Source organism: Trachypithecus francoisi, unplaced genomic scaffold (assembly GCF_009764315.1).
Source record: "Trachypithecus francoisi isolate TF-2019V2 unplaced genomic scaffold, Tfra_2.0 Lachesis_group4, whole genome shotgun sequence".
Taxonomy (NCBI): domain Eukaryota; kingdom Metazoa; phylum Chordata; class Mammalia; order Primates; family Cercopithecidae; genus Trachypithecus; species Trachypithecus francoisi.
Window position 1 is genome coordinate 6,924,184 of NW_022681469.1, and position 21,086 is coordinate 6,945,269.

General features: G+C 47.7%; 2 pseudogenes across 2 annotated transcripts; both read right to left on the reverse strand.

Annotated features, from left to right (window-relative positions):
- Positions 1-502: 502 nt before the first annotated feature.
- LOC117072605 lies at positions 503-1,468 on the reverse strand (annotated as a pseudogene). The gene has a single exon (XR_004432878.1). The product of XR_004432878.1 is annotated as a 40S ribosomal protein S2-like (transcript).
- Positions 1,469-1,490: 22 nt separating this feature from the next.
- Positions 1,491-2,451, reverse strand: LOC117072603 (annotated as a pseudogene). The gene has a single exon (XR_004432877.1). The product of XR_004432877.1 is annotated as a 40S ribosomal protein S2-like (transcript).
- Positions 2,452-21,086: the final 18,635 nt, after the last annotated feature.

The following is a 21,086-nucleotide window of genomic DNA, read 5'->3' on the forward strand; positions in this document are numbered from 1 at the left end:
AGCCTCCTGAGTAGCTGGGACTACAGGTGCCCACCACCACGCCTGGCTAATTTTTTTTTTGTATTTTTAGTAGAGATGGGGTTTCACCATGCTAGCCAGGATGGTCTCGATCTCCTGACCTCATATCCACCAACCTCGGCCTCCCAAAGTGCTGGGATTACAGGCATGAGTCACCTCGCCTGGCCCTTTTTTTTTTTTTTTTTTAAGATGAAGTCTCACTATGTTACCCAGGCTGGAGTGCAGTGGTGTAATCTTGGCTCACCACAACCTCCACCTCCTGGGTTCAAGCGATTCTCCTGCCTCAGGCTCCTTAGTAGCTGGGATTACAAGCGGGTGCCACCATGCCCAGCTAATTTTTGTAGAGACAGGGTTTCACCATGCTGGTCCAGCTGGTCTTGAACTCCTGACCTCGTGATCCACCCACCTCAGCCTCCCAAAGTGCTGGGATGGATTACAGGCATGAGCCACCGTGCCTTTTTTTTTTCTTTTTTCTTTTCTTTTCTTTTTTTTTTTTTAGTAACAGGCTTAATTCACTTTATTTTTCTTGTATAAAAAGCCTATGTTGTAGCCACAGCTGGAGCCTGGGTCCGCTGCACGGAGACTCTGGTGTGGGTCTTGACAAGGTGGTCAGTGAATTCCTGATAGGGAGACTTGGTAAACACAGTCTCCTTCCAGAGGTCAGGGGTCAGGTAGCTGTAGGTCTTAGAGATGGCATCAAAGGTGGCCTTGGCGAAGTTGCCCAGGGTGGCAGTGCAGCCCGGGCTGAGGTGTAGCAGTCATCAATACCAGCCATCATGAGCAGCTTCTTGGGCACAGGCGCTGAGACGATGCCAGTGCCCCTGGTGCAGGGATAAGGCGCATCAGCACAGAGCCGCAGCGGCCTGTCACCTTGCAAGGGATAGTGTGGGGCTTGCCAATCTTGTTCCCCGGTAGCCTCTGCGCACCGGGACAATGGAGAGTTTGGCCAGGATGATGGCCCCACGGATGGCGGTGGCCACCTCCTTGGAGCACTTAACACCCAGGCCGAAGTGGCCATTGTAGTCCCCGATAGCAACAAACGCCTTGAACCTGGTGCGCTGGCCAGCACGGGTCTGCTTCTGCACCGGCAGAATCTTCAAAACCTCGTCTTTGAGAGAGGCCCCCAAGAAAAAGTCAATGATCTCAGATTCCTTACTGGGCAGAGAGAAGAGGTGGATCTCCTCCAGGGACTTGATCTTCATGTCCTTGACCAAGCGGCCCAGCTTGGTGACGGGCATCCACTCCTTATCCTCGGCCTTGCCTCCGCGAGCTCCGCGGCCTCGGCCCCGGCCCCGTCCACGGCCGCGACCCCGGCCCCGGATGCCACTGCCGAAACCTCCGCGGAAGCCACCGCGGTTCCCCATCCCAGGGCCACCAGGGCCCCCGGGCCCCCCCGCTGCACCGGCGTCATCCGCCATTTGGTGTTTTCTCGGAGAAGAAGCTTTTTTTTCTTTTTTTTTTCTTTTCTTTTCTTTTTTTTTTTTTAGTAACAGGCTTAATTCACTTTATTTTTCTTGTATAAAAAGCCTATGTTGTAGCCACAGCTGGAGCCTGGGTCCGCTGCACGGAGACTCTGGTGTGGGTCTTGACAAGGTGGTCAGTGAATTCCTGATAGGGAGACTTGGTAAACACAGTCTCCTTCCAGAGGTCAGGGGTCAGGTAGCTGTAGGTCTTAGAGATGGCATCAAAGGTGGCCTTGGCGAAGTTGCCCAGGGTGGCAGTGCAGCCCCGGGCTGAGGTGTAGCAGTCATCAATACCAGCCATCATGAGCAGCTTCTTGGGCACAGGCGCTGAGACGATGCCAGTGCCCCTGGGTGCAGGGATAAGGCGCATCAGCACAGAGCCGCAGCGGCCTGTCACCTTGCAAGGGATAGTGTGGGGCTTGCCAATCTTGTTCCCCGGTAGCCTCTGCGCACCGGGACAATGGAGAGTTTGGCCAGGATGATGGCCCCACGGATGGCGGTGGCCACCTCCTTGGAGCACTTAACACCCAGGCCGAAGTGGCCATTGTAGTCCCCGATAGCAACAAACGCCTTGAACCTGGTGCGCTGGCCAGCACGGGTCTGCTTCTGCACCGGCAGAATCTTCAAAACCTCGTCTTTGAGAGAGGCCCCCAAGAAAAAGTCAATGATCTCAGATTCCTTACTGGGCAGAGAGAAGAGGTAGATCTCCTCCAGGGACTTGATCTTCATGTCCTTGACCAAGCGGCCCAGCTTGGTGACGGGCATCCACTCCTTATCCTCAGCCTTGCCTCCGCGAGCTCCGCGGCCTCGGCCCCGGCCCCGTCCACGGCCGCGACCCCGGCCCCGGATGCCACTGCCGAAACCTCCGCGGAAGCCACCGCGGTCCCCCATCCCAGGGCCACCAGGGCCTCCGGGCCCCCCCGCTGCACCGGCGTCATCCGCCATTTGGTGTTTTCTCGGAGAAGAAGCTTTTTTTTCTTTTTTTTTGAGATGGAGTCTCTCTCTTGTCTCCCAGGCTGGAGTGCAGTGGCAAGATCTCAGCCCACTGCAACCCCCGCCTCCAGGGTTCAAGCAATTCTCCTGCCTCAGCCTCCTGAGTAGCTGGGATTACAGGCATGTGCCACCACACCTGGCTACTTTTTGTATTTTTAGTAGAGACGGGGTTTCACCATGTTGGCCAGGCTGGTCTTGTACTCCTGACCTCAAGTGATCCACCTGCCTCGGCCTCCCAAAGTGCTGGGATTACAGGTGTGAACCACCATGCCCGGTCCCCAGCTAAGTTTTCTTTTACAGAGCTGGAGGGTGTGACCAGGCTTGACCTAATACTCATGCTATTGTTACAATGTGATTGTATTAATCATGCTATTTTACAATGTGTTTTCTTCATGGGCAAACACCTTAATTCATATTCTGGTAGGGAAGTTTCTTGCTTTTTTGTTATTTTAATTTTCCAGTGTTTTATAGAGAAGTTGGGGCAGTCTTACTACATTGCTCAAACTGTTCTCGAACTCCTGACTTCAAGTGATCCTCTCACATTGGCCTCTCTAAGTGCTGGGATTACAGGTATCAGTGACTGCGCTCAGCCCTGGTGTGGGGAGCAGGTTCTGAAGGGAGCAGGTTCTACAGGGAGCATGCCATCTTCGGCCATGGAGAAACTTTGTCTACCACCTTGTCACCCTCCTAAGAGGCAAAGGAGCACCTTCTGGTAACTTGAGATTATAAGAGATTGAGACCAGGCTGGGCAACATGGCAGGCAAAAACACGTTTCTAAAAAAAAAAAAAAAAAAATTAGGTGAGCATGGTGGTGCATACCTGTAGTTCCAGCTCCTCAGGAGGCTGAGGCATGAGAACTGCTTGAACGCGAGAGGTGGAGGTTGCAGTGAGCAGAGATCATGCCATTGCACTCCAGCCTGGGTGATAGAGCCAGACCTTATCTCAAAGAAAAGGAAGGAAGGATAGGAAGGAAAGAAAGGAAGGAAGGAAGGGAAGGAAGGGAAGGAAGGAAGGAAAGAAGGAAGGAGAGAGAGAGAGAAGGAAAGAAAGAAGGTAGAGAAAGAAAAAGAAGGGAGAGAAAGAAAGAACAGAGAGAGAGAAAGGGGTAAATGCCTAGCCCAAGGCCACACAGTGGCCTACAGCAAAACCCCATTGGTGGGCAAGTTCCAGGATCCAAGCTCTGAACTCTTTTCACAATGAACACTTAGCAAAATGTCATACACTCTGCTCGTTCACCATCATCATCAATTAACAAGTGGAACCTATAACCGAACTTTGAACAGATTCTTTTTTCTATCCAGTCTGAGCCTGTTTTGAATGAAGTAGAGAATCAAATCAAGACAGCATCATCATATTGAGTCAGTGGGTTAATTGCCTAGCCTAGGTTGGAAATAGCTTCCACTGGCCCCACTTAATACATGTTCTTCACTGTGACTGAAAAACTAAAGTCCTCAGGCCTGTCTGCTCACCCCGTTAGGGCACAGCTGTTGATAAGCAGAACATTTCCCTGTACTGCCTGCCATGTGCAAAGCCGTCCGCCTTGAGAAGGCACCTGACAGAGCAAGAGAGAGAGGGTCTCTGTGACATGCAAGTGAAAATCAACAAGTAAAACAAATCAATACGACTAGGATAAATGCTTTCATTTTATTTTATTTTATTTATTTATTTATTTTTGAGATGGAGTCTCGCTCTGTCGCCCAGGTTAGAGTGCAGTGGCACAATCTCAGCTCACTGCAACCTCCGCCTCCCAGGTTTAAGCGATTCTCCTGCCTCAGCCTCCTGAGTAGCTGGGATCAGAGGAGCCCGCCACCACGCCCAGCTAATTTTTGTATTTTTTTAGGAGAGACAGGATTTCACCATCTTGGTCAGGCTGGTCTCAAACTCCTGACCTCAGGATCCACCTGCCTTGGCCTCCCAAAATGCTGTGATTACAGGTGTGAGCCACCGCACCTGGCCAGGATAAATGCTTTCTAAAAAGTGCTCTGATCGAGACCATCCTGGCTAATACGGTGAAACCCCGTCTCTACTAAAAAAAAATACAAAAAACTAGCCGGGCGAGGTGGCGGGCGCCTGTAGTCCCAGCTACTCGGGAGGCTGAGGCAGGAGAATGGCGTAAACCTGGGAGGCGGAGCTTGCAGTGAGCTGAGATCCGGCCACTGCACTCCAGCCTGGGCGACAGAGCGAGACTCCGTCTCAAAAAAAAAAAAAAAAAAAAGTGCTCTGATGGCCGGGCATGGTGGCTCATGCCTATAATCCCAGCACTTTGGGAGGCTGAGGCGGGTGGATCACCTAAGGTCAGGAGTTCAAGAACAGCCTGGCCAACACGGTGAAACTCTGTCTCTACTAAAACTACAAAAATTAGCCGGGCATGGTAGTGGGTGCCTGCAATCCCAGCTACTCGGGAGGCTGAGGCAGAAGAATCGCTTGAACCTGGGAGGCAGAGGTTGTAGTGAGCTGAGATTGACACTGCACTCCAGCCTGGGCAATAAGAACAAAACTCTGTCTCAAAAAAAAAAGAAACAAAAACGTGCTCTGACAGAGAATGAGCATGGGGCTTACTTTTGCTAGGGTGGACTGGGCATCATTTCTTCAGAAAAGGAAATAATGAAGACATACGTAAGATGAAGATCTGGAAGCTACAAAGGAGACAGTCAGGGGTTTAGGCAGGTCATTTGTATGAGCCTGCCTGGGCTGCTATAACAAAACACACAGACGGGGTGGCTTAAACAACAGAATTGGCTGGGCATGGTAGCTCATGCCTGTAATCCCAACACTTTGGGAGGCCAAGGTGGGAGGATCACCTGAACGTAGGAATTCGAGGTTGCAGTGAGCTATGATCATGACACTGCAATCCAGCCTGGGTAACAGAGCGAGACCTTGTCTGTAAATAAATAAACATACATTTATTTCCACAGTTCTGGAGAGTAGGAAGCCCAAGAACAAGGTGCCTGCAGCTGCTGCCTCTGGCCAAGAGTGGTCTTCCTGGTTTGTACCTGCCACCTTCTCTAAGTATCCTCACATGGCAGAGAGAGGGGGCTAGGATCAGTGCACCTCTCTTAACCTTAATTACCTCCTAAAGATCCTATCTCCAGATACACTGACATTGGGTGTTAGGGGTTAAACACATGAATGGGTAGGGGAGAAACAATTCAGTCTATAGCATCATTTAATTTTTCTGTGCCTTAGGCATCCCCAAAACATAATTCCCATGAAGTGTAAATAAAAGAAGTCTTGGCCGAGAGCGGTGACTCACACCAGCAATCCCAGTACTTTGGGAGGACAGGATGGATTACTTGAGTTCAAACCAGCCTGGGCAACATGGTGAGACTACATCTCTACTAAAAATACAAAACATTGGCCGAGCGTGGTGGCTTACCCCTGTAATCCTAGCACTTTGGGAGGCCAAGGTGGGTGGATTGCCTGAGTTCAGGAGTTCAAGACCAGCCTGGGAACATGATGAAACCCTATCTCTACTAAAATACAAAAAATTAGCCTGGTGGCTGGGTGCGGTGGCTCACGCCTGTAATCTCAACATTTTGGGAAGCCAAGGCGGGCGGATCACCTGAGATTGAGAGTTCAAGACCAGCCCGACCAACATGGAGAAACCCCATCTCTACTAAAAATACAAAATTAGCTGGGTGTGGTGGCACATGCCTGTAATCCATGCTACTTGGGAGGCTTGAACCCGGGAGGCGGAGGTTGTGGTGAGCCGAGATTACGCCATTGCATTACCACCTGGGCAATAAGAGTGAAACTCCGTCCCCCCATTGCCAAAAAAAAAAAAAAGGGCCGGGCGCGGTGGCTCAAGCCTGTAATCCCAGCACTTTGGGAGGCCGAGACGGCGGATCACGAGGTCAGGAGATCGAGACCATCCTGGCTAACACGGTGAAACCCCGTCTCTACTAAAAATACAAAAAAAACTAGCCGGGCGAGGTGGCGGGCGCCTGTAGTCCCAGCTACTCGGGAGGCTGAGGCAGGAGAATGGCGTAAACCCAGGAGGTGGAGCTTGCAGTGAGCTGAGATCCGGCCACTGCACTCCAGTCCGGGCGACAGAGCGAGACTCCGCCTCAAAAAAAAAAAAAAAAAAAGAAAAATTAGCTGGGCATCACAGCCTGTGCCTGTAATCCCAGCTACTCAGGAGGCTGAGACAGAAGAATGGCTTGAACCCGGGAGGAAGAGGTTGCAGTGATCCAAGATTGTGCCACTGCACTCCAGCCTGGGGGACAAAGCAAGACTCTATCTCAAAAAAAAAAAAAAAATTAGCTGGGCATGGTGGCAGTGTGGTCCCAGCTACTTGGGAGGTTGAGGTGGGAGATCACTTGAGCTGGGTGTGGAGGTTGCAGTAAGTGAGGATCGCTCCACTGCACTCTAGCCTGGGTGACAGAGCAAGACCCTGTCTCAAAGATAAATAAATAAATAAATAAGTCCAGTAGAAGAGAAAGTCAACATTGACTCAATGTCACTTGGTTATGCTGATTGATTCCTTTGAATTTATGCTAACTGATACGAATGCCAAGCAGTTTTATACTTTTAAAGGTTTACTTTAGTCCAAGTAAGCAATTTAATATTGAAACAAGGAAAAGATTGTTGCTTGCACATGCAGATTTTTTTCTGCCAATGCAAAATACAGTGATATTATTTATTTATTCATTATATATACCCTCACCTTTTCCAAAAGGGACTGGAGCCTGCTACAAAATGAAATGAAGAATTCTTTGGTTCACATCAAAATTTCCTTGCTGTAGAAAAAGTCAATGCAGTTTGGAATTTGTTTCGTTGTTATACCTTTTTTTGGTTTTTTTGAGACAGAGTCTTGCTGTGTCACCCAGGCTGCAGTGCAGTAACACCATCTTAGCTCCACCTTCCAGGGTCAAGGGGTCCTCCCGAGTAGCTGGGTTGACAGGTGCCCACCATCATGCCTGGCTAATTTTTGTATTTTTAGTAGAGAAGGCGTTTTGCCATGTTGGTCAAGCTGGTCTCGAACTCGTTATCTCAGGTAATTCACCTGCCTCGGACTCCCAAAGTTCTGGGATTATAGGTGTGAGTCACCATGCCTGGCCAAAAAAAAAAAAAAAAAAATTTTTTTTTTTTTGAGATGGAGTTTCACTCTTGTTGTCCAGGAGTGCAATGGTGCAATGTTGGCTCACTGCAACCTCCACCTCCCAGGTTCAAGCAATCTCCTGCCTCACCCTCCCGAGTAGCTGGGATTACAGGCATGTGTCACCACACCTGGCTAATTTTGTTTTGTGTTATTTTTTTTTTGGAGACGTGATTTCTCCGTGTTGATCAGGCTGGTCTAGAACTCCCAACCTCAGGTAATCTGCTCACCTCGGTCTCCCAAAGTGCTGGGATTACAGGCGTGAGCTACCGTCCCAGTCAAAAAAAAATTTTTTTTTTAATTAGCCAGGGATTGTGGCACACTTCTGTAGTCCCAGCTATTTGAGAGGCTGAAGCAGGAGGATTGCTTGAGCCCAAGAGGTTGAGGCCACAGTGAGCCATGATGGAGCCACAGTACTCCAGCCTGGGCGACAGAGTCAGACCCTGTCTGAAAAAAAAAAAAGAAAAAAAAAGTTCTCAGTGTGGGCCCTGATTCAATATGACTCGTGTCCTCATAACAAGAGGAGATCAGGACACAGACACACACATAAGGAAAACCACGCGAAGACACAAGAAAAGACACCATTTTCAAGCTGAGACGCCCCCAGGAGAGGCCAACCCTGCTAATGCCTTGATATTGGACGTTAGGCCTCTAGAGCCAAGAGAAAGTACATTTCTGCTACCATGCAGTCTGTGCCACTTTGTTATCGCAGCCCTAGCAAACTAACATCCCTTCCTAGATGCTGTCGATCGATCACAAACTATCCTTCCTCAAACAAAGCTGGGGGACGAGCGGGCTTTAAGGGTTACAGTGGGGGAAAGCAATTTACACCATCCTTCTCTGCTCAAAGCCGATATTACTGAGGTAGCATCAGTATGAAATGCACTTGGATTTACTTCTCTAGCACAGGGAGTAGGTTATGCTCAGCCATCTGTTCTCTCTTGCCCAGTCCCCTTGAGATAGTTGGAAAACATTTTTGAAATCTGGAGACAGGAACATCTGTAGCTGTAGTATAATTTTTTTGTTTCTTTTATGGAATTAAAACTCAATAAGCACATGCTCAGTTTGATTTTTAGTTTCTTCCCTGATTGTGTATGTACAACATGTCACTAGAAAAATGTTTGGAAATCCATAACTGCTTTGATTTTGCCATATTTTCATCTGCCCTTTTATTCTATCCTTTTAAGTGTATTTTAATCAATTAAAAAACTAACACCAGCTGGGCACGGTGGCTCACGCCTGTAATCCCAGCACTTTGGGAGGCTGAGGCAGGCAGATCACCTGAGGTCCGGAGTTTGGGACCAGCCTGGCCAACATGGGAAAACCCTGTCTCCACTAAAAATACAAAAATTAGCTGGGCGTGGTGGCACACGCCTGTAATCCCAGCTACTCAGGAGGCTGAAATTGGAGACTCACTTGAACCCAGAAGGCGGGGATTGCAATGAGTCAAGATCACGCCATTGCACTCCAGCCTGGGCAACGAGAATGAAACTCTGTCTCAGAAAAAAAACCAAAAAACAAAGAACTGACACCATCTTTTAACTCCTAAATGTGTTTTTATACATAATTTTATTTCATGGTTCTTTGTTCATCTAACATATGGTATTAGGCCATTTTATTAAAACCTTCTCATAAGCATTTCTTTATATGAAGATACACTTTTTTTTTTTTTTTGAGACAGAGTCTCGCTCTGTCACCAAGGCTGGAGTGCAGTGGCCGGATCTCAGCTCACTGCAAGCTCCGTCTCCCAGGTTTACGCCATTCTCCTGCCTCAGCCTCCCGCGTAGCTGGGACTACAGGCGCCCGCCACCTCGCCCAGCTAGTTTTTTGTATTTTTTAGTAGAGACGAGGTTTCAGCGTGTTAGCCAGGATGGTCTTGATCTCCTGACCTTGTGATCCGCCCGTCTCGGCCTCCCAAAGTGCTGGGATTACAGGCTTGAGCCACCACGCCCGGCCTGTTTTTGTTTTTAAGACAGATGCCCACTCTGTTGCCCAGGCTGGATTGCAGTGGTGCAGTCTCAGCTCACTGCAGCCTTCGCCTCCCAGGTTCAAGAGATTCTCCTGCCTCAACCTCCTGAGTAGCTGGGATTACATGCACCTGCCAACAGGCCCAGCTAATTTTTTGTATTTTTAGTGGAGACAGGGTTTCACCATGTTGGCCAGGCTGGTCTAGAACTTCTGACCTCATGATCCACCCTCCTTGGCTTCCCAAAGTGCTGGGATTACAGGCGTGAGCTATTGTGCCCAACCAAAGATATACATTTTATGTAAACATTTCTCTATCAATGCATGTAGATCCCAACTAAATGTAACTCCACAGAATTGCTCTATTTCTTCACACTACTCACAATCATCATAACGCATAGCCCACCTGAACAAACCCGGAATCTTTTCCAACATGCTGCTGTTCTCATTGGGCTTTGTTGGTTTTGTTTTTTTTCTTTGATTTTTTTGTTTGTTTGTTTGTTTTAGAGATGGAGTCTCACTCTGTGGCAGTCTAGAGTGCAGTGGCGCGATCTCGGCTCACTGCAACCTCCGCCTCCTGGGTTCAAGCGATTCTCCTACCTCAGCCTCCTGAGTAGCTGGGATTACAGGTGCCTACTATGATATCCAGCTAATTTTGGTATTTTTAGTACAGACGGGGTTTTGCCATGTTGGCCAGGCTGGTCTCGAACTCATGACCTCAGGTGAACCAGTCACCTCAGCCTCCCAAAGTACTGGGATTACAGGCGTGAGCTATGGCACCCGGCCTCATCTTCCATTTCTTCAGCTGCCTTGAACCGTCTAACCCAGGCACAAGATGAACGCTATAGTTTGCTGCACTTTCGCGATTGCGCTAACCTTTGGCCCCTACTGGTCCTAAAAACTGCCTGAATGTTTGTTCTTTCCTGCCTTTCTCCAATTGTACCCCAAGCATATCCTCTTTCAGGTCTTTTCTGTCATGGTTGGTGTGTCTTTTCCTATTGGCATCTGACTTCTCACGTCAGTAAGAAATATTCCCCGACAAGGACAGAGGAGAGAGAGAATGAGCCAATACTGAGGCAGCAAATGTGGTAGAAGCAAAATGTCCAACTCAAGAGAGAGAGAAATACGAGAGCACTAAGGGCCAATAGATGGAGACGGACCTAGACACAGCTACCACCTCCCCTCCTCCATCTACTTCCTCATCAAAACCCAACAAGACCAGGCCGGGCACGGTGTCTCACGCCCATAATCCCAGCACTTTGGGGGGCCAAGGCAGGTGGATCACCTGAGGTCAGGAGTTCAAGACCAGCCTGGCCAACATGGTAAAAACCCATCTCTAATACAAATATAAACATTAGCTGGGCCTGGTGGCATGTGCCTATAGCCCCAGCTCCTACGGAGGATGAGGCAGCAGAGTCCCCTGACTCCGGGAGGCGGAGGTTGCAGTGAGCCAAGATGGCGCCACTGCACTCCATCCTGGACAACAGAGTCAGACTCCATCTCAAAAAAAAAAAAAAGAGAGAGAGAAAGAAAGAAAGAAAGAGAGAGAGAGGAAGGAAGGAAGGAAGGAAGGAAAAGAAAAGGAAGATGAGGTAGCAAATAGGAAAATAGGAAACTAAAATCTGATGACACAGTTTATATAAATTATTTAGAACAATGTCCAGCACTCTGCTCAACGTCAAGACATTGTTATTGTCATCGTCGTTATTCGTTCTGTAGTCCTTTGGGGAATTTCTTCTTCTAGTATAATCTTCCACAGTTGACTACTATTGCTAGGTTCTAATTAGTCAAGACTTCCAGTGATGTTCATTGGAATCAAGGCAAGGACTATCATCATTATTATTATACACTATTATTATTATTTAGAGATGAGTTCTTGCTATGTTACCCAGGCTGGAGTGCAGTGGCTAATTCATAGGTGTGATCGTAATGCACTACAGCCTTGAACTCCTAGACTCAAACGATCCTTCCATCTCAGCCTCCAGAGTACCTGGGACTATAGGTACACACCATCACGCACGGCCCAGGGGAAGGACTTTCTACATGGAAAGGAAAGCACAAAAACATTATTTTCTTTTTTTTTGTTTGTTTGTTTTGAGACAGTGTCTGGTTCTGTCTCCTAGGCTGGAGTGCACTGGCGTGATCTTGGCTCACTGCAACCTCTGCCTCTCGGGGTCAAGGGATTCTCCTGCCTCAGCCTCACAAGTAGCTGGGATTACAGGCACCTGCCACCACACCCAGATACTTTTTTTGTGTTTTTAGTAGAGACAAGGTTTCACCATGTTGGTCAAGCTAGTCTTTAACTCCTGACCTCAAATGATCCACCCGCCTCAGCCTCCCAAAGTGCTGAGATTACAGGTGTGAGCCACCACGCTCAGCCATTATTTCCATTTTTTTTTTTTTTTTTTTTGAGACAGAGTGTTGCTCTGTCACCCAGGCTGCAGTGCAGTGGCACGATCTTGGCTCACTGCAAGCTCCACCTCCCGGGTTCACACCATTCTCCTGCCTCAGCCTCCCGAGTAGCTGTGACTACAGGTGCCTGCCACCATGCCTGGCTAATTTTTTGTATTTTTAGTAGAGACAGGGTTTCACCATGTTAGCCAGGATGACCTTGTGATCCGCCTGCCTCGGCCTCCCTAAGTGCTGGGATTACAGGCGTAAGCCACTACGCCCGGCCCATTATTTCCATTTTTTATTAAAATTTTCACCTAAATATTGCCTGACCATTCCCTGTGCTTGGGGACTGGTAAACAAAATAATGGGATGCATCCAGTTGCCATATATGATATTAATAACTTTCTATTTACTAGTTCACTGCATTTACCTTGAACAAAATCCTAAGATCACAGTGGCTCACACCTGGAATCCTAGCACTTTGGGAGGCCAAGGTGGATAGATTGCTTGAGCCCAGGAGTTTCAGACCAGCCTGGGCAACATATTGAAACCCCATCTCTACTAAAAGTACAAAAATTACCCACGCATTGTGATGTGGGCCTATGGTCCCAGCTATTCAGGAGGCTGAGGTGGGAGGATTGCTTGAGCCCACGAGGTGGAAGCTATAGTGAGCCGAGATCATGCCACTGCACTCCAGTTTGGGTGACAGAACAAGACCCCGTCTCAAAAATAGAAAACGATTTACATGACCTAGAGTATTTGTATTATAGTTCATTTACACACTGTTGGTAAAGACATACTCATAGCTGGGAACACAAAGAGGGGTTTTTTGGTTTGTTTTTTTTTTTTTTTTTTTTTTTGAGACGGAGTCTCGCTCTGTCGCCCAGGCTGGAGTGCAGTGGCCGGATCTCAGCTCACTGCAAGCTGCGCCTCCCGGGTTCACGCCATTCTCCTGCCTCAGCCTCCCAAGTAGCTGGGACTACAGGCGCCTGCCACCTCGCCCGGCTAGTTTTTTGTATATTTTAGTAGAGACGGGGTTTCACCGTGTTAGCCAGGATGGTCTCGATCTCCTGACCTCGTGATCCACCCGTCTCGGCCTCCCAAAGTGCTGGGATTACAGGCTTGAGCCACCGCGCCCGGCCTTTTGGTTTGTTTTTGTGTTTTTGAGATGGAGTCTCGCTCTGTCGCCCAGGCTGGAGTGCAGTGGCACAATCTTGGCTCACTGCAAGCTCTACTTCCTGGGTTCACGCCATTCTCCTGCCTCAGCCTCCTGAGTAGCTGGGACTACAGGGGCCTGCCACCAGGCCCAGCTAACTTTTTTGTATTTTTAGTAGAGACAGGGTTTCACCGTGTTAGCCAGGATGGTCTCGATCTCCTGACCTTGTGATCCACCCGCCTCAGCCTCCCAAAGTATTGGGATTACAGGCGTGAGCCACCGTAGTACCCAGTCAAAAAGAAGTTTAATTGGACTTTCAGTTCCATATGGCTGGGGAGGCCTCAGAATCATGGCAGGAGGTGAAAGGCACTTCTTACATGGTGGCAGCAAGAGAAAAATGAGGAGGCGGCAAACGTGGAAACCCCTGATAAACCCATCAGGTCTCATGAGACTTATTCACTATCACAAGAATAACACAGGAAAGACTGGTCTCCATGATTATATTTCCTCCCTCTGGATTCCTCCCACAACATGTGGGAATTCTGGGAGATATAATTCAAGTTGAGATTTAGGTGGGGACACAGCCAAACCACATCATTCTGTCCCTGGCCCCTCCAAATCTCTTGTCCTCACATTTCGAAACCAATCATGCGTTCCCAACAGTCCCCCAAAGTCCCAAAAGTCCACAGTCCAAAGTCTCATCTGAGACAAGGTAAGTCCACTCTGCCTAAGAGCCTGTAAAATCAGAAGGAAGGTAGTTACTTCCTAGATACAATGGGGGTATAGGTACTGGGTAAATACAGCCATTCCAAATGGGAGAAATTGGCCAAACAAAGGGGTTACAGGGCCCATGCAAGTCTGAAATCCAGTAGGGCACTCCAATTTTATTTTATTTTATTTTATTTATTTATTTTAGACAGTCTTGCTCTGTTGCCCAGGCTGGAGTGCAGTGGTGCAATCTCGGCTCACTGCAACCTGCGCCTCCCAGGTTCAAGCAATTCTCCTGCCTCAGCCTCCCAAGTACCTGGGATTACAGAGGCATGCCACCACGCCTGGCTAATTTTTGTATTTTGGTTTTAGTAGAGATGGGGTTTCACCATGTTGGCCAGGCTGGTCTCAAACTCCTGACTTGTGATCCACCTGCCTCAGCCTCCCAAAGTGCTGGGAGGGCAGTCAAATTTTAGAGTTTCAAAATGATCTCCTTTGATTCCAGGTCTCACATCCAGGTCATGCTGATACAAGAAGTGGGTGCCCATGGTCTTGGGTCGCTCTGTCACTGTGGCTTTGCAGGCTACAGCCTCCTTCCTGGCTGCTTTCATAAGTTTGTGTTGAGTGTCTGTGGCTTTCCCAGGCACATGGTGCAAGCTATCCATAGATCTACCATTCTGGGGTCTGGAGGATGGTGGCCCTCTTCTCATAGCTCCACTAGGCAGTGTCCTAGCAGAGACTCTGTGTGGGGTCTTCGACCTCATGTTTTCCTTCTGCACTGCCCTAGCAGAGGTTCTCCGTGAGGGCCCCGCCCCTGCAGCAAACTTGTGCCTGGGCATCCAGGCATTTCCTTACATCTTCTGATATCTAGGTAGAGGTTCCCAAACCTCAATTTTTGACTTCTGTGCACCTGCAGGCTCAACACCATATGGAAGCTGCCAAAGGCTTGCGGCTTCCACCCTCTGAAGCCACAGCCCAAGCTCTACATTGGTCCCTTTCAGCCAAAGCTGGAGCAGCTGTGACATAGGGGACCAAGTCCCTAGGCTGCACACAGCACAGGGACCCTGGGCTTGGCCCATTTAACCACTTTTTCCTCCCGGGCCTCTGGGCCTGTGATGAGAGGGATGCTGTGAAGGTCTCTGACATGGACTGGAGATATTTTCCCCACAGTTTTGGGGATTAACATTAGGCTCCTTGCTACTTATGCAAATTTCTGCAGCCAGCTTTGGCTGAAAGGGACCAATGTAGAGCTTGGGCTGTGTTTTTCTTTTCTACTGCATCAGAGGCTGCAAATTTTCTGAGTTTTTATGTTCTGTTTTCTGGCTTTTTTTTTTTTTTTGAGTTTTGCTCTTGCTGCCCAGCCTGGAGTACAATGTTGCAATCTCCGCTCACTGCAACCTCTGCCTTCCCAGTTCAAATAATTCTCTTGCCTCAGCCTCCCAGGTAGCTGGGATTACAATTGTGTGCTGCCACACCTAGCTAATTTTTGCATTTTTTAGTAGAGACGGGGTTTCTCCATGTTGGCCAGGCTGGTCCCAAACTCCTGACCTCAGGTGGTATGTCCATCTCGACCTCCCAAACTGCTGGGATTACAACCGTGAGCCACCATGCCTGGCCTCTGCTTCCCTTTAAAAACTGAATGCTTTTAACAGCACCCAAGTCACCTTTTGAATGCTTTGCTGCTTAGAAAATTCTTCTGCCAGATACCCTAAATCATCTCTCTCAAGTTCAAAATTCCACAAATCTCTAGCACAGGGCAAAATGCTGTTAAGTCTCTTTGCTAAAACATAACAAGAGTCACCTTTGCTCCAGTTTCCAACAAGCTCATCTCCATATGGGACCACTTCGGCCTGGACCTTATTGTTCATATCACTATCAGCATTTTTGTCAAAGCCATTCATCAAATCTCTAGGCGGTTCCAAACTTTCCCACATTTTCCTGTTTTCTTCTGAGCCCTCCAAATGGTTCCAACCTCTGCCTGTTACCCAGTTCCAATGTCACTTCCACATTTTTGGGTATCTTTTTAGCAACGCCCCACTCTACTGGTACCACTTTATTAGTTTGTTTTCTTTCTTTCTTTTTTTTTTTTTTTTGAGATTGAATTTCGCTCTTATTGCCCCAGACTGGAGTGCAATGGCATGATCTTGGCTCAAGGCAACCTCCGCCTTCCAAGTTCAAGCGATTCTCCTGCCTCAGCCTCCTGAGTAGCTGGGATTACAGGCCTGTGCCACCACACCCAGCTAATTTTGTATTTTTTTTAGTAGAGACAGGGTTTCTCCATGTTGGTCAGGCTGGTCTCAAATTCTAGCCCTCAGGTGATCCACCCACCTTGGCCTCCCAAAGTGCTGGGATTTATTAGTTCATTTTTAGACTGCTGATAAAGACATACTCGAAACTAGGAACAAAAAGAGGTTTAATTGGACTTACAGTTCCACATGGTTGGGGAAGTCTCAGAATTGCGGCGGGAGGCAAAAGGCACATGGTGATAGTGAGAGAAAATGAGGAAGAAGCAAAAGCAGAAACCCCTGATAAACCCATCAGATCTTGTGAGACGTATTCAACTATCCCAAGAGTAGCACGGGAAAGACTGGCCCCCAAGATTCAATTACCTCCCTCTGGATCCCTCTCACAACACGTGGGAATTCTGGGAGTTACAATTCAAGTTGAGATTTAGGAGGGTGGAGACAGAGCCAAACCAAAGCAGTATTCCAAACACAGATCCCTGCAGTGGCCAGGTGGTGAAGATAAACGACTGTACCGAGCCTGATGTATGGAGTGTACACCCTTTGTAAAGAGGGCAGCAACTAGTCAGCAATACCGCAGGTAATCATGCAAGAGATGACCAAATCTCACTAATTTCCCAAAGAAGTTACAATTCTGTATTCTTATCTGAAATCTCTTATTTTTTATTTTATTTATATATATTTGAGGTGGAGTCTTGCTCTGTCGCCCAGGCTGGAGTGCAGTGGTAAGATCTCAGCTCACTGCAACCTCCACCACCTGGGTTCAAGTGATTCTCCTGCCTCAGCCTCCCGAGTAGCTGGGACTACAGGCGCACGCCACTACACCCGGCTAAGTTTTTGTATTTTTAGTAGAGATGGGGTTTATCATGTTGGCCAGGCTGGTCTCAAACTCCTGACCTGAAGTGATCCACCTGCCTTGGCCTCCCAAAGTGCTGGGATTACAGGTGTGAGCCACCATGGCTCACATGGCTGAAATCTCTTATTTTTTAAATCTTGGAAACTAATTTAAAAATGTCTAGACATTGTAGAGACAAACAATACATATCTGTGACCACTGATTTGTAACCTCTAACTCAAGGTACATTTGTTTCCCATTCACAAAATATTCTACCCCTTTGGGTTCGAGCTGAATTTTCAACCATGGAGTCCACGCTGAGCTGCCATGAGAATGTCCTTGCCAAGGTACGGCCGGGCGCGGTGGCTCAAGCCTGTAATCCCAGCACTTTGGGAGGCCGAGACGGGTGGATCACGAGGTCAGGAGATCGAGACCATCCTGGCTAACACGGTGAAACCCCGTCTCTACTAAAAATACAAAAACTAGCTGGGCGAGGTGGCGGCGCCTGTAGTCCCAGCTACTCGGGAGGCTGAGGCAGAGAATGGCGTAAACCCGGGAGGCAGAGCTTGCAGTGAGCTGAGATCCGGCCACTGCACTCCAGTCCGGGCGACAGAGCGAGACTCCGCCCCAAAAAAAAAAAAAAAAAAAAAAAAAAAAAAAAAAGAGAATGTCCTTGCCAAGGTAAAGCCACCCCCCTCCTCCCCAAAAGCAGTAAGAAAACTTCCTGCTTTTTCCTCCTAGTCTAGGAAATTCACTACCAACTAAGAAATAAAACTGTGCCAAGACATTTGGGTAGCGAATTATAAAAATCCTCCTTACAGAATTATACATGAAATGTTTGGGCAAAATAGTAACTCCATCTATAAAGGTAATTAATTTCCCAAATCTATTCCAAAAGTTTGCTAGCAGGGAATACAACAGAAGAAATAATTAAAGCAAAGGCCAGGCATGGTGGCTCATGCCTATAATCCCAGCACTTAGGGAGGCCAAGGCAGGTGGATCACGAGGTCAAGAGATCGAGACCATCCTGGCCAACATGGTGAAACCCTGTCTCTACTAAAAAAAAACAAAAGTAGATGGGCCTGGTAGCGCGAGCCTGTAGTCCCAGCTTCTTGTGAGGCTGAGGCAGGAGAATTGCTTGAACCCAGGAGGCGGAGGTTGCAGTGAGCTGAGAGCATGCCACTGCACTCCAGCCTGGTGACAGAGCAAGATTCTGTCTCAAAAAAAGAAAGAAAGAAAAAAGAAATAATTAAGGCAGAATGTTTCTAATTTTCATCTTTAAGAAGAATGGAAAGAGTTAGCTTTCTTCTAAAATTAGACGTTAAGGCTGGGCTCCTCACGCCTAAAATCCCAGCACTTTGGGAGGCTGAGGTGGGTGGATCACCTGAGGTCAGGAGTTCGAGACCAGCCTGACCAACAAGATGAAACCCCGTCTCTACTAAAAATACAAAAATTGGCCGGGCGCGGTGGCTCAAGCCTGTAATCCCAGCACTTTGGGAGGCCGAGACGGGCGGATCACAAGGTCAGGAGATCGAGACCATCCTGGCTAACACGGTGAAACCCCGTCTCTACTAAAAATACAAAAACTAGCCGGGCGAGATGGCGGGCGCCTGTAGTCCCAGCTACTCGGGAGGCTGAGGCAGGAGAAGGCGTAAACCCGGGAGGCGGAGCTTGCAGTGAGCTGAGATCTGGCCACTGCACTCCAGTCCCGACACAGAGCGAGACTCCGCCTCAAAAAAAAAAAAAAAAAAATACAAAAATTAGCTGGGCGTGGTGGCAGCTGCCTGTAGCCCCAGCTACTTGGGAAGCTGAAACAGGAGAACTGCTTGAACCCGAGAGGCAGAGGTTGCAGTGAGCGGAGATTACGCTACTGCACTCCAACCTGGGCAACAAGAGCGAAACTCCATTTCAAAAAAAAAAAAAGAAATTAGATGTTAAAAAAAGATGTGACACATCATATCAAAACTTTCTACACTATGTTAAAAGTTAAAAATACTGAAATGCAGCAAGATGAATTTGTTGTTGTTTTGAGACAGGGTCTGCCTGTTGCCCAGGCTGGGGTGCAGTGGCACCATTATGGCTCACTGAAGCCTCGACCTCCTGTCTCACGCAATCTTCCTGCCTCTGCCTCCTGAGTAGCTAGGTCTACAGCTATGTGGCACCACGCCCAGCTAATTTTTTGTACTTTTTTCCTTTTTGTAGAGATGAGGTTTTGGCATGTTCCCTAGGCTAGTCTCCAATTCCTGGGCTCAAGACACAATAGGCTCTGGCCTCCCGAAATGCTGAATTACAGGTGTGAACCACCTTGCCTGGCCGCAGCGTAATTTAGGATTGCATTTTGTTTAGATTTTTTAATTCTTTAGTTTTTCTTATTATGGTAATATAATAGATCTAGGAGCTAATTTCCAGTATTCATTTTTTGTACAATGATATGCAATTCATTCTCATGATTTGGCAGTGTTGACTTTCTATTATTGACAATCTCGTGATCTGAAGAAAAACACTTTATCTTTTTAGTGGGTATTAAGATCAAAATGATGAGAGAGAGAGAAGGAAAGAAAAAGAAAGAAAGAGAGAGAGAGAGAGAGAGAGGAGAGAGAGAGAGGAGAGAGAGAGAGAGAGAGAGAGAGAGAAAAGGAAAGGAAAGGAAAAAGAAAAAGAAAAAAAGGGCCGGCGTGGTGGCTCATGACTGTAATCCCAGCACTTTGGGAGGCAGCGCCGGGTGAATAATGAGGTCAGTAGTTTGAGTCCAGGCTGGCCAACATGGTGAAACCCCATCTCTACTAAAAATACAAAAATTAGCTGGTCGTGGTGACAGGCGCCTGTAATCCCAGCTACTCAGGAGGCTGAGGCAGGAAAATCGCTCGAACCCGGATGGCGGAGGTTGCAGTGAGCTGAGATCGTGCCACTGCACTCCAGCCCTGGTGACAGAGTGAGACTCCGTCTCAAAAAAAAAAAGAGCGAGCGAGAGAGAGAAGAAAACAACCTCCAGTAGGAATAGATAACAAAACATTTGAAATAAGATATATATTTATACACCCAATGAGGGCTAAGAGTTTCTAGCACTGTATAGATTGCCAATTGGTCAAAACAGAAAGCAACGATTCCCTTTGGAAAATTAGCTGGCAGTAATAACTGGCTACAATGAAAAGCCAATAACCATGTACGAAAGGCCTCTTTTTGTTGCTTTGTTTGCATTTAATTTCTATTTAAAAGATTTCTATTTAAATACTTATAAATAGTATTTATAAATGTAATAAATATGGTAGTTCTTCAAGTGCAATAATACTACAGCTAATTATGAATAAGCTCATTCTTATGTTGAATGTAAGGAATATACATCTACATATAGACATCTATATATACTATAATCTGTATATACCTATATAGATATCTCTATATATAGATATCTGTTTATATGTATTTTTGAGACAGAGTCTCGCTCTGTTGCCCAGACTGGAGTGCAGTGGCACAATCTTGGCTCACTGCAACCTCCGCTTCCCGAGTTCAAGCAGTTCTCCCATCTCAGCCTCTCTTAGTAGCTGGGGCTACAGGCGCCCACCACCACGCCCCGGCTCATTTTTGTATTTTTAGTAAAGACGGGGTTTCACCTTATTGGTCAGGCTAGTCTCCAACTCCTGACCTCAGGTGATCCGCCTGCCTTGGAATGCCAAAGTGCTGGAATTACAGGCGTGACCCACAGCACCCGGCCATATTTTCTTTCTTAATGACTATTTTTTGTAAATATAAAAACATATGCCTGTACATTCTGTACACAGTAATATTTTATTTTCTTCTCAATGTGATAACTAAAATACATTTAAATGAAGGCTAGAATTTAAAACAAAATTATTTTTTATTTTTTATTTTTTTTGAGACGGAGTCTTGCTCTGTCACCCAGGCTGGAGTGCAGTGGCCGGATCTCAGGTCACTGCAAGCTCCGCCTCCCGGGTTCACGCCATTCTCCCGCCTCAGCCTCCGGAGTAGCTGGGACTACAGGCGCCCGCCACCTCGCCCGGCTAGTTTTTTGTATTTTTTGTAGAGACGGGGTTTCACCGTGTTAGCCAGGATGGTCTCGATCTCCTGACCTCGTGATCCACCCGTCTCGGCCTCCCAAAGTGCTGGGATTACAGGCTTGAGCCACCGCGCCCGGCCTAAAACAAAATTATTTTTTATTTTTTATTTTTTATTTTTTTTGAGACGGAGTCTTGCT